This window comes from Natrix helvetica, assembly GCF_964273705.1.
Source record: "Natrix helvetica genome assembly, chromosome: 1".
In the NCBI taxonomy this organism is placed as follows: domain Eukaryota; kingdom Metazoa; phylum Chordata; class Lepidosauria; order Squamata; family Natricidae; genus Natrix; species Natrix helvetica.
This window is the reverse complement of record NC_138548.1, coordinates 61457076-61471540: the sequence shown is the minus strand read 5'-3', so window position 1 is coordinate 61471540 and position 14465 is coordinate 61457076. Positions and strand designations below refer to the sequence as shown.

The window sequence follows — 14465 nt, the reverse complement described above, 5'->3', positions numbered from 1 at the left end:
CCCCAAAAGAAAGGAAAAGTGATATAATTCTAGGGAAGCACACATTCTTAAAACATTAAAATGTTGAAAGTGTTGATGCAACAATTGTTAGCCTAGGACTATTTTTATTTTCTTTTACAATGCTGTGATGTAATTTATACCATACATCACTATAATGTCACAGGCACTACCCAATAGCTAAATACAGCAAGAAAATGTTGGGTGCAGAAAGCGCTAAGGGCTAGTATATTATGCTACATATCAGTTGATGAGTTTTATAATTAAATAATGCTATCAAGATTGGGTTGCATTGATAGTTAACGTCATATAAACCAACATCATGTCTGTTTAACAGTTCAATGATTCCTCCAAATGTTAGATTTGATTACACACAGGAGACGAGAGTAGAAGTCCATTCTTCCAACAGTGTAATTTTGTCAGACAGACAAATATCAATGGATTTCACCCTTAGATTCTGATTTCTGTGTATCCTTTTGGGGGCAGGATCCTGCTTCTAAGGAGCTTAAAGTAGATATATCTTTCCCTGTTGAGAGTATATTTTGGTCTTTGAATGGCATGTTAAGGTGAAAACTTAAAAAATAAACAGAGCTGGGACACGCTACTTCCCTAATGGATAAGACCAGAGGAAAAATGAAAAATATGGAAAATTACTTTGAAGCTGTTTTTCATATTTATTTAAGTATTTAATTACTGAATTGTCTGTGATGCTGAAGTCATAAATAGGTACACAAGAAAAGAAGTATAAAAGCTTTATAGGGAATTTATAAAACCTTCATGATACAGTAAGAATAATAATCAAAAGCAACAATTTATCTAAAAAGGAACTAACACCCAAAGCAAATTCCTAAGATGGGGGCATTTAATGACCTTTTTAAAAAAATCCCTGCATAATTGTTCTGCCTTAAACTGCTTCAAGGTTAGAGCCAGTTGAATTTCCAAGAGAAAGGTAGTCCATTATAGAGGGACCACCCTGATTTCATGGAGATAAGGAATCAAAAGAGTTTCTCTTAGGATGCACATATTGGACAAGGTGATTGTAGTTGGAGTAGGTGAGCCTGCAAAAACTTCAGTGCCAAACCATTTGGAATTTAAGAGATGAGTCTCTATTGGTGGCTGATGCAGGGGGGTCTATGACAATTCACCACAACCAACTCACCACAGCCAACTTGCCATGGGCAATTCACCATGGCTAACTCACCACGGCCAACTTGCCATGGCCAACTCTCTGCAGGACAAGAGTTACACTAATACCAAAGAAATGGGGGAATAGAATCATTAAAGGAAGGATGCAAAAGGAGGGAGAGGGTGAAATGTGAAGAGCAAAAATTTAAATATTTTTTAATTTATTTTAAATAATTAAATAGAATTGTTAAATTGTCCCACAGTGAATTGTCCCATGGTGAGTTGTCTTGCAGTGAGTTAGCCATGGTGAGTTGGCCGCAGCAAGTTGGCTGTGGCAAGTTGTCCCATTCCTGATTCAGGGCTTCCAGTAAAGGTAAAATGTGCTCTTGGAGCGTAGAGCTAGTTAACATGTGGGACACTGCATTTTATATTGACTGCCATTTTCAGGTGGACTTTACAGGCATCCCCTTGAAGGTGCATTGCATAGTCGAGATGGGTATGATTTACTGTTGTATGATCCATCTAGGACCATACTTGTCACATGATTACATGAATGAAATGTGACAATATTTCAGCTCACCCACCAGAACCATAAAATGAAGCTAGGTCTGGGTTAAGCCCATTGAACTCCATCTGCATTGTCATAATACATCCCTATGTTTATTCAGAAGTACATCTATCTAAATTCAGCAAGATAAATTATCCAATAAATGCAAATAGAATCAGGATTTCAACAAAAGAATGGGTAGGCTGGTAAGACCCGTGATAGTCTAATTTTTATGTCTTACAATGCTCAAATGGATGCCTCTCAAGTGCTCATAAGCAATTATAAGACAACTCGTTTTGGAAGCATACTATTGCCAAACTAGGGCAAGATTGAGTCTCTAAGACTAATAGCTCTTAGTAGATTGTCTTCCATGAATGTATCCAACTCATTTTAAAGCCATCCAAAATGGTGACTGCTGCTATATAATATGGTAAGGAATGTTGAAGAAGCATTTTCTTTTGTCGGTTTTAAATTTTCCAATTATGTTAATTGTATGATCCCTAGTCTTAATGTTTTGACGGAGATACCCCCCAACAAAAGAATTCTTTTCCCTTTCATTTTTTCCATGCCTGCATAATTTTATGTATCTCAATCATATTTTCCTTCTATTACTTTTTTTCCAATCTAAAGAATCCCAAACTTTCTATTTTTTTTCACATGACAAAGAAGTTTGGTTATTGTAATAAGTGTCTCTATATCTTTTTCTAGCTGTCTTATACCTTTTTTGAATAGGGAAACAAAACCTGTATGCTCTAGATGCAGATACGCAATATATTAATTTAAGGGCATTATATACTTGACATTTTCATTGAACTATCCATTAGACAAGATTTTTTTCTTGAGTAGTTTGAGACAAAGTCTTGTCAGTCTGTGTATAGAATTAGAGGATTTTTTTTAATGCTCAAGCATGCATCATTTTGCACTAATTTTATTTTTAGCAACTCATAAAAAGACAGCTCTTTCATTTTTTAAAAATTACCCATTTCTTCCAATTTGCCTGGAAAACATTAAGCCAACTGGCCTATAATTTCCTGGATAATTTTTGGGTCCTCCCCCCCTCCCCAACTACAGTAGCTTCCAGTCTGAATGTTCAGTCTTCTGTCTTCAGAGCTGTCCAATTTCAGAATAAGATAATTTTTCCCAATTTACAAAAATGTATCATCCCTGCTTTCTGCTTAATCATTCGGAGAAGTTATTGCTTCAACCATAGTAATTATGTAACTACTCCTGAATTAGATTGTTTGCTTATCAATAGTACCTCTTCTTGACAAGACTAGACTGAGGATATTCACTCATGTTATGTCCTAGCCTCAGAGTCGTGGCTTCATCTCTGAGGCTTGCCATTGGTTGAGACCCGTGTGTGTGCCAGAGTGGGAGAGTCTCTGTTCTCTGATTGGCTAACCGCAGGACCACCTGCATATAAATTGCTGTCAAGCAGGAACTGTTCTTTATCTTGGGTTCTGAGTTGCTGTTGTGTTAGCTGTTTAATTAAGATGTGTTAGTCGGGCCTTGCCTCACCTCAGTCATTGCCACCCATTGAATATAATACTGGCGACGAGGATGGGATCCTGCTGAGGCGTAGGAAGAGTCACGTAAGGCAGACTTTCATTGTTATACAAGGCTCCCTGCTAATCGCTGAGGCAATCTCCTCAGATCGTGTGTCCCTCAGAATGGCCACTTTGAGCAACTTCGCCCTGTTTGAGCCAGCGTTAGAGTTCTGGGAGGTTTACATTGATCGTTTTGAATGCTTCCTCGAAGCAAACCATCTGACTAATTTGCCCAGTGAGGGAAAGAGGGCTCAGTTCCTGAACGCTTGTGGACGTGAGATGTTCGGAACAGCCAGGGCTTTGGCTGCCCCACAATCAGTCCAGTCTCTTTCATGGGAGACCCTGTTGATGAGACTGCAGAACCATTATGCCCCAGCTCCGTCTCGCATAGCTAGGCGCTAGGCATTCCAGCAAAGGTTTCAGAAGGAGGGGGAGTCAGTGAATCAGTATGTGGCTGCCCTCAGGGCTGCAGCACTGCCCTGTGAATTTGCTAATTTAGACGACTCTCTACTTCAGCACTTCGTGTGTGGGGTGACTGATTCAAGGCTGCGTCGCCGTTTGCTGGCCCGTTCTGAGCTCAACCTGCAAGTGGCGTTGGATGAGGCTCAAGCCTCTGAGATGCCAAACGAGTCCTCCGCCGAGATTGAGAGGGGTCAAGCCACAGCGGGGCCCATGTTATCATCTACTAAGACTGTGATTATTCATCACGGGGAGGTGGACGAACATTCTTCATCCAACGCCGATGAGGCTGAGGTTGACTGCCTCAAAACAGTAGGTGGCGATGCGGGGCGATCACGGAAAAATTTACCTGAGAGCCAGTGTGCTGGTTGTGGTGGGAACCATGCCTGTGCCTGGTGTCGTTTCAAATCAGCTATTTGCGACAAGTGTGGAAAGAAGGGACATTTAGCTAAGGTGTGCCGCGCATCATCCTCTCCCCCTCAGGGTCAACCAGCTGACCAATCATATAACTGCAAGCCAAAGCCACATTCTTATTACACATCGGAGGACTGTTTCGCAATTTTCCGCAAACAGTGGCAGGCCGTTCCGCTGACCAGCCAGACCAACGCAACATCAGGAAAGAAAATTTACCTCAGCGTCCAGCTCAAGGGCAAGCTCTGCCGCATGGAGGTGGACACCGGCTCCTCCAAGTCTATTGTCTCCTGGTCCACTATCAAGCATTTGATGCCTTCCTTAGCCAAGAAACGCCTGTCATCTTGTTTTATGAAGTTGCGGGACTATCAGGGAAACTATATCCCAGTAGTTGGCAGTGGCCGGTTCCAAGTGGTCACTTCAAGTTTTAAGGGAAGGCTTCCTCTCATCGTCGTCCAGGGCAACCTTCCCAGTCTACTAGGCTTAGACTGGTTTGATGCCCTGAGCCTCAGCATCGCTGGCGTGCATGCAACGGCAGGCTATGATCAGTTCGAAGGCCTGATGAAGGAGTTTGCTGCAGTTTTTGATGGGTCGTTAGGTAACTATAAGGGAACCACCATTAGTTTTAATTTGGACCCTCAGATCGCTCCCATCCATCTCAAGCCCAGAAGGATCCCCCTGGCCCTGCGTCCAAAAGTGGATGCTGAACTAGACAAATTGGTTGTCCAAGGGGTCTTAGAGCCCATAGGTTACTCCAAATGGGAGACCCACATCGTGATTCCCCTGAAATCCAATGGCTCCATTAGATTATGTGGAGATTTTAAATGTATCATAAATAGGGGTCTCCAATCCAACCCCTACCCTGTCCCTGTAGTACAGGAACTGCTTCATATATTGGGGCGGGGCTCCATTTTTGCCAAGCTGGACCTTGCCCAAGCATACCAGCAGCTCCCCGTGGATGCTGCTGCTGCAGAAGCGCAGACCATCGTCACCCACAGGGGAGCTTTTAGATGCCAGAGGCTCCAGTTTGGGGTCAGTGTAGCCCCGGGCATTTTCCAGAGCCTCATGGAGCGACTGCTCCATGGCATTCCGGGGTTCATCCCGTACTTTGATGATGTGCTTATTTCCGCTAGAAACAGCACTGAACTCTTGGCGCGGCTGCGTGCCGTCTTATCAAAGTTCCTGGAGGTAGGGTTGAAACTTAAGTCTTCAAAATGTCATATAGGGGTACATGAAGTAGAGTTCTTAGGGTATCTGATTGATGCCACAGGCATCCATCCGACCCCCTCTAAAATTGCAGCCATTAAACAGGATTCTGTACCCAACAATAAGGCCCAATTGTAAGCTTTCCTTGGCCTCCTCAATTTTTACTCTGTCTTTTTGCCCCATAAAGCATATGTTGCAGAACCCCTGCATCGGCTTCTCAATAGTGGGGCCACGTGGAGGTGGGGTCGGAGGGAAGCAGCCACTTTTATGGCCATCAAGGACCAGTTAACTTCCAACACTGTCCTTGTCCAGTATTGTGACCACCTTCCCCTGACGCTGACTTGTGATGCATCTCCTTTTGGGGTGGGTGCTGTCCTGAGCCACAAGCTTCCTAATGGATCTGAGGCACCCTTGGCATACTTTTCCAGGACCCTGTCCCCTCCGGAACGCAACTATAGCCAATTGGACAAGGAGGCATTAGCAGCAGTAGCTGGAATTAAACGATTCCACAACTACCTGTACGGATGTTTTTTTGAGCTAGTGACAGACCCCAAGCCTTTATTGGGGTTACTAACAGGACAAACTCCTGTGATATTATCACCTCACATGTCCCGTTGGGCCATCTTCCTTGCTGCTTACAATTACAAACTTGTCTATCGGCCCTGGAAGCAGGTGGGGCATGCTGATGCCCTAAGCCGTTGCCCCCTGCTGGCATCTGGGGATGACTTTGATCCTGACCCCCTAGTTTTACTGATTGAGGACGTTGCCACTCATTCGATTAGGGACGCTACTTTGGCTCAGATTTTAGACTGGGTAAGGAGGGGTTGGCTGCAGACGCCAGTTCCCTCACAGTTCCTGCCATTCAAGTACAGGCAACATGAACTGTCGGTACTAGGGGGGTGCCAGCTGTGGGGCCATAGGGTGGTCATTCCCCCTCAATTGCGGGAACCTATCCTCCACTGTCTGCATGAGGGGCATCCTGGGATAGTGAGGATGAAGGCCCTCAGCCGGAGCTACGTGTGGTGGCCTGGTTTGGATCAGGATATTGCACAGTGGGTGACTAGGTGTCAGGAATGTCAGCAGTCCAGGCCAGCTCCCCCCGCGGCAAAACCTAGGAAATGGGAGGACCCCAAGACTCCCTGGGCTAGGATTCATGTGGATTTTGCAGGGCCGTTCCATGGCCAGATATTCCTGGCAGTGGTCGATGCATACTCAAAGTGGGTGGAAGTCGTCCTAATGTCATCGACCACCACCGAGGCTCTCATTAGGGTGTTGCGAAGGATGTTCACGACTCATGGGTGTCTGGATGTCCTGGTGTCAGATAATGGCGCCCAATTGACATCTGCATCTTTCCAGATGTTCCTAGCAGATCACGGTATCCGCCACATTCTGGTGGCCTCTTACCATCCCTCCAGCAATGGCATGACTGAGCGGATGGTGCGATCTGTTAAAGAGTCCCTAGCTAGGCTAGGGCCAGGGGATTGGCAGGCCCGAATTGACAAATACCTGTTACTGCAGCACACAGTCCCATGTCCCCAAACCAACCACAGCCCTGCAGAGCTGTTAATGGGCCACCGCCTCCAGACTAACCTAGATCGACTTCACCCCAGCTACTGCAATGACAAACCAATTGTCAATGATAACCCCACTAGGGGTTTCGAAATGGGGGATCTGGTTTTTGCATGGAACTATGGGGGTGAGCAGAGGTGGTTATCGGGGTGCATTCTGCAATTAACAGGTCCCTGCTCTTACAGGGTTGGCCTAGGCGATGGGCGCATTTGGCGCCGCCACATTGATCAGCTGCAACCGCAGGTGGCCTCGACACCGATGCCAGCTGATCTCTTCCCAGTTGGGTCTATAGATTCCCCAGTTACTTTGGACATCTCCGTAGAAACTCAGCGTTGCCCGTCCCGGCAGTCTGGTGTTCCGGCACCAGACTTACCTGAGCCATCAGAGTCGCATCCAGAGTCACCAGGCAGGGAGTTAGTACAGTCGCAGGCAGTTCCCCTGGAGAAGCCTCCTCCTGCCCCTTCTACGGCGTCAGTTCCAGCTGAGCCAAGAAGATCGGACCATATGCTCAGGCGGCCTGCATATTTGCAAGATTACACTTGTATCTGACTGGTGGAGAGGGGTGTTATGTCCTAGCCTCGGAGTCGTGGCTTCATCTCCGAGGCTTGCCATTGGTTGAGACGTGGGTGTGTGCCAGAGCGGGAGAGTCTCTGTTCTCTGTTTGGCTAACCGCAGAACTGCCTGCATATAAATTGCTGTCAAGCAGGAACTGTTCTTTATCTTGGGTTCTGAGTTGCTGTTGTGTTAGCTGTTTAATAAAGCCGTGTTAGTCGGGCCTTGCCTCACCTCAGTCATTTCCACCCATCGAATATAATAACTCATACTTAGTTTTTTACTACATCCTAACAAGGCTTTAGGATCTGCAATTTTCAACTAGCATCAGTTGAAAGAGAAATTTAGAGCTGAGTATTATTCACATATTGATTTGATCCAAGTCTCAAACTCTGAAAGACCTTTCTTAAAAGCCTTATAGGTGTTATTCAAAGAAGCAAGATAGTGCTATGAAGAACTTAACTGATGAAAAATCAAAAGGACAATTAGAGAATTAGAGTTAGCTACACATGGGCATAGTCTAGTAAAAAAGACTATGGGTGACATGACAGCAATGCTCAAATATTTGAGGGGCTGCCACAATGAAGAGTCAGTCAACTTATTTTCCAAAGCACCAGAAGGCAAGACAAGAAACAATGGATGGAAGCTAAACAAGGACAGAAGTAACCTAGAACTAAGGAGAAATGTCCTGATCATAAGACCAATCATCCAGTGGAACAGCTTGCCTTCAGAAGTTACAAGTGCTCCATCATAGAAAACTTTTAAAAAGAAACTGGACAGCCATTTGTCTGAAACAATATAGGGCCTCTGGTTTGAGTAGGAGGTTGGACTAGAAAACCTCCAAGGTCCCTTCCAACTCTAATGTTCAGTGTTCTGTTCTAAGTATATGTATGATTTTATTGCCTGCCTCTATTAAGCATTCATTACATTTTTTTATTTTGTTAAGTATTTGGTTTTTGTATTGTTTATATTGTTTTTATATCCTTCCTTTCTTGCCACCAGTATCTCAGATTGTGAGGACAGTCTTTTTAATATTTTAAATCATTAAATAAAAATACTAGGGAAGGATACAGCTGAACCAACAGAAATGCATTCTTTTTGCAAAATTGCCAATAAATACTTAGGTGTTTAAGATTGTTTCTTTCCTAATTCACCTATATCTATATCATCTATATCTATATCTATATCTATATCTACATCTATCTATCTATCTATCTATCTATCTATCTATCTATCTATCTATCTATCTATCTATCTATCTATCTATCTATCATCTATCTATCCCTCCCTCCCTCCCTCCATCCATCCATCCACATCCACATCCACATCCACATATACATATAGATATACATACACATACACAAAGTGAAAAGTAGCTTATTAGGCATCACCTGAAATTTGGCTTAGAGATTTTAGTTCCATGGTGACACTACTAAATAGGATAGAGAGGAAATTATGAATGAATCCAAGACCGAATGGCTAAAACGAGAGAGCAGGTCAGCATGTCAGGAGACAATATGTATCAGTTCTGGCTTCTGCTGCCATTGTAGCCTTTGCAACTGGTTATTTAACAGGGAGGGAAGTTATGGTCTGAATCCATGGTTTTAATCTGCCATTGAACATATGTCCAAGTTCTGTTCAGCACCAGCACATGGGGAGAAAACAAAAGGCACTATTTTTGCTGATTCTGCCTTGCTTTGCAATTCATCTGTTGCTCAGTCTAGAAGATTCCCCCGGTCCTTTGGAAGAGATCTTGGGTGGGAGATAGGGAACTGCGGGGGAAGGAGGAATTGATAAAGATCATCACCTCCCTCTTTCAGCTAGAGGAAAATCTCCTGTGCATCAAAAGCCTCCTGCTGATAGAAAGAGCACTTCTCTCCACGGGAGACATTTTCTGAATTCACGATATGTGTTGATTTTTATTAAACAGCCAGTCCTTTGGCTGTGAGATTCTAGTATGCTGTTTATCTGAAAAACTCCAAGCAGTGAAATGGATTTCCATAGGTAATTCCATTACTTTAATGTATATTAATTAATTCTCTTTCCATCCTGTCAGCACTATATAAGTTTAAATTGCTAATGGCCGCCCAAGCTCCTGAAAGTGTCTTCTTTCCCTGCGTTTTGGTGGAATGAGAAAACAAAAATCAAAATAAGAAAGATAATAAGAAAAATCCCTCTTGATTTCCACAATACTATTGAGCCCATAAGAAGCCTGTGAAGCATAATAGAAAATCTAAGAAATACATCTAGAGGGTATTTTTCTTTTGTTTTGTTTTCTTTTTTCACCTTGCTCAGAGACAGCCATGGAGAGCTGATGTTACAAATCTCTAAAGAAACCAGAAATAGCAAGGATTTCAAAGTCTCTAGAAAACTTTTCCCTTAGGAGTTTTTAAAGGAATGTTTTCCATCTTACCATAGGGCCTTTTTATAAGTTTATAGGGAGGGCAAAAAATATATATGAGGCATTCATTGAAATATAAGCATTTACTTTTAGGGACTTAGATTTTGCTTACCTATATTGTTGTGCCTTTTATTATGTTGCAGGTATTGTTCTATTTGACATCTGGATGTAGAATTTGGGCTACATTTTTTTTCCAGAAAAAGGTTTTTGGGTTGTTGTTTTTTTTGCCAAATTAGAGTTAACTCTTTCAATTATAGCATAAGCTATCCTTTGACCTTCAAATAAGAAAAAAGGAAATGGGCGGAAGGGATTATTTACTTAGAAAATTGATATCAAAAGTATGATTTTTGAAAGAAATTACCAGTATCAATGCTTTGGAAATGATTTTTATTTTTTAAAAAATTGAATCTTAGTATAGAAGAAATGAATTTTATAAATTACTTAAGAACAAAGATCATATACAATAATCTTGTTTCATTGAACCTATTAAGTACGTTGCATTTTTCTTGTAGAGAAAGATGATGTCTTTGTGTGTGTGAGGGGGGGATTGATAGGCCAAATATTCTCCCCATGAGTTTCTCCTCAGCATTGTTTCCCTCCCCCCGCCTCCCAGCCCACATACACATTATCCTATTATTCCTTCTTTTTTATCTGCCTGGAAAGAGAACCCTGGATTTTCAATAATTCTGCCAAGGCCAAGGTACTCAAGAAATAACTCAGTGGTAAAGGTTACAGTGAGCTTTGTATGAAAAAGTCCCAGGTTCAATTGGTGGCCTTACTGCTAGGGAAAACGAACTCCTTGAAATCCCCTGCAAGCCATATAGAGCATTCTGAGCAGAAGAAACATCAGGGACATCATTTAATAAGCACAAGCTTTTTTCTTCTTCTTTTGAACACTTTATATTTCTTACAGAGATATTTATTTGAATGGAGTTTGTTTTTTGTTTTGTTTTGTTTGAGCTTTTGTTCATCATTTATAGTGTCATTTATTCTTAGTAGAACTAATGGTAGACTTACTGGCAAGAATTTTTTTTTAAGAAAAAGAACATAATGTGAATATTGCAAAGCATTTACATTCAGACGTGTTGTGTCATACTTGGCTGTGCACAAGATCTTCTGGCAAATGATAAAGGGTGGCAAACAAACACTTCTCAACTGTTGCAGAGTGGAGGTAAGGTAGATTAGGCTTCTTATCTTACGGTTTAGTATTACTAAACACTAATTTAACTTAAATTGTCTAAACAGCCACAATTAAATCTATTGCAATCTCAAAGTGGGACACAGTCCTGGTGACATCAAAAAGGCTTGATGGATGACATGTGTTTTGCATACTTGCTTTTTTCCCTCCCTTTGTCCCTCCTTCCTTCCTTCCTTCCTTCCTTCCTTCCTTCCTTCCTTCCTTCCTTCCTTCCTTCCTTCCTTATTTACTTATTTACTTACTTACTTCCTGTCTGTCGGTCTGTCTTATTTATGTAACTTATTTTCTGGTACTTTCTATAATCATCATTCTTAGTAATAAATTACACCAACTGCCCCTTTTTTCACCTTGGCTATTTATTGCCTGATTGAATCCTGAAACATGTTTTATTATTGTAGGATTCTATTCTGCAGAAATTATACAAATAGTATATTCTATATACCATAAAGTAGCATATTAAAATTTTCAATGGAGGAACTTCCTCAATACGTTTGGTTGTATTTTAAGAAAAATAGTGACATTTTCACTGTTTTTCTCAAAATACAGCCACACTAATTTTTAATTTGAGCCATGTACAGAGGTGGAGCTACCCAAGGTACTTTCTTAGTTCATCTTCTGCACAATACAGATATGTTCAAACTATTGAGCCTAACCCACAAAAGCTAAAATTGTTTGGTAAATATCAGCAGAGAATGATGAAATGGCAAAGAAAATTGAAAGGAAAGAGGTTGAATTGTAGTTACCTATGCTAAACTATGTTTGGGATTCTAATGTATGTTGATGGTTCAAGCTACACTGCTTTTTCTGGGATTCTTTAGCATTATGATACTGAAAAAATATGGATGAATTTATTTGGGTCTTTTGATCAATAAAAGAGAAATGTCACACACATAAGGAGATAAGTTGCTTTTCTCTCTCTCATTTAAAAAGCTTTTCAACTCTAGACTTCTAATCTCCAAAGGTTCCTATTATGATAAATCTACTATGGTCAGCCGTACTGTAATTTCAGCAATGATTTCTAAGTAAGCTATAATTCTTTGCTCATTTACTTGGAAGTAAGTTCCTTTGAACTCTTGTGAGGTTAATTTTGAAGTAGATATATTTAGCATTGCATTGAAAATTCTGGAAGTAAAAACAGACATGTAATTTCTCATAATAATGGTTTGCATATTAAAAGTGTTTGCTTAAAATCAATTACTATACTCTAAAGAGAGGCCAAAATACAAAAAAACGGGCCCTAAGATTTTAATTTAGGATCTTATTTTATCTGATGTTAGGTTATCACTCAAGGTTTAAAATAAACTGAAAAATTCCCTAGGCTGTTATGCTCCTTCCATATTGAGCTGCATGTAGTTTTTTCAAAATAGAATGGTAGATAATCTTTTTAAGGTTCTTCCCAGCTTATTGTAGGCAAGTATTCATTAGGATGAAATGTTAGAGGACAGTTGAATTTAGGGGAAAAAAACAATGCAGCCTTTGATAAGATATCATATTGTCTATTCCTTGCAAAAAAAGACATTGCCAGATATTTAAAACATTCATGGCAAAAACATAGGGTGCAAAACACCCCATTTTCCCATATGTTCATTCATAAAAGTTTGACTTAACTTCTACTCTTGCTTTTAAATGGATAGGGAACATAGAAGAACAATGCAGGAAGGGGCAGGAAGGAGAAAAGGAAGTTAAAAGAAAGTTAATTTAAAAGGAAGGGGAAAAGGAAGTTAAGGAGGAGAAAAATGGTTGCTGGTTGAGAAATGTACAGCCTAATTGTGTTCATCAAAATGTTTGTTTTGATTGCTCTTAAGAATTGCTGAAAGGATGTCCTTAGCCCCCAGGAACAGAGCCAGCTAGAATCTCTTTTGAGTACCCTCCTATGATACTTAGCAATTGATGGATCTGAAGATTTGTTGTTGGAGTTGGAAGAGGTGCAACATCTGCTAATGCTGACAGTGTTAACTTGAGCCTGTGCTCTATTCCTGGATCACTTGCTGACAATTAATACCTTGCATAGGTTAGATATAGAGATAGAGCCCAGTAGGCTCCAATAGAAATAAAGATGAGGACACTGTCCAGTGGTGGGTTCCAGATCCCGTTCCAACTGGCAGCGTCCACATGGATGCACGCAGTGTGTGCGCACACATGTGCAGCACACGCATGCATCTTACCATCCAGCGATGCCTCCGTGAGCTTCTGCGATGCTCCAGCTGCTCAGCGGAGCATCACGCAGGTGCTGTACACGCCGTGAGCATGCACAGAAGCACCAAAGACTTTAAAGATAGGTAAGGAGCATGGGTGGGCAGGTGGGACCTCCGGAGCACTGTACTGGAACGGTACCCGGTGCTCCAGGCAGGCTCCGGTACACCTGTACCGGGGCATACCACCTGCAACCCACCACTGAGACTGTCCTTCTCTTGCTTCCTTACTTTTGCTGCTGCATGCCTGATTTTCTCACTCACTTTCATGTGTCTGTGCAGGTTTTTGGGCAGCATCACAGGCATGGTTTGCCATTGCCTTCTTCCAATCCAAATTAAAGCCCCGGTTTTCCCTGAAAGTCTTCCCTCCATGTACTAATCAGGGCTACTTAACTTCTGGCTCAAACAACATTGATCAGCTAATGATGCAGTTTTCATATACTCACCTGTACAAAGATCGCTAAAATACTGATCTATTGAACAAAGATCAAGATGCAGCCCAGACTGTTATTGCCAATGTTAGTTGTCTGATTTTTTTCCATGCACTACACATTATAATGGCATAAATGACATATTTAATGTTTCTTTGCCAGGGATGTATACAGTTCCCTCAAACAGAGGTTAGCTGCATCCCAAGGAGTCACTGTATGAGCAGCCATGAGGGAATGCTAGAGAAAAGAAGTTGAGTATTGAAAGGCAGCAATTAGAGCAGATTTCAATAATATCCATAGTGATCAAATATCTTCTTTTTGATCCTAATTGTTTGCTCATAGTTACTTTTGATTGCTTCTGTCCCACTTTCATCCATAGCTTTGTGTCTGCTCATGGATCATGTACTGCTATATTAATTGTATAATATATCATATGTACATCTTATACATTCAATAATAATAGTTATTACAGGACACGGTATTTACCTTCTGCCTATGTTTTCCCTTAGCTGACTACTTATCGTACAAGAACTAATATATAGTTTGCATGACTAAGTAGCTATGCTTAGTAATATTATCTGTGAATTTACTGAATACTTTTTTAAAAAATCCGTGTTCATAGCAATCTCTACAACATGCGATATAGAATAGCTCTTCTAGATAGTTATTGTTTTAAACATTGATTTAGAATTGTCCACATTCTAAATAGTTAGGTTGATTCTAATAACTAAATATTTAATAATGCATTGTTATTCCATTTTTTAAAAAAAGTATTGATTGTTGTAGTTATTCATGGCTTGATGAATAATAAGGACTAAAGTTTCTATGAG

At 41.2% G+C, this 14465-nt stretch overlaps 1 protein-coding gene across 5 annotated transcripts in view; it reads left to right on the top strand.

The window, feature by feature from the left end:
* Positions 1 to 14465, top strand: part of AKAP6 (A-kinase anchoring protein 6) — a 294028-nt gene that overhangs the window by 106384 nt on the left and 173179 nt on the right. The window lies entirely within an intron of this gene.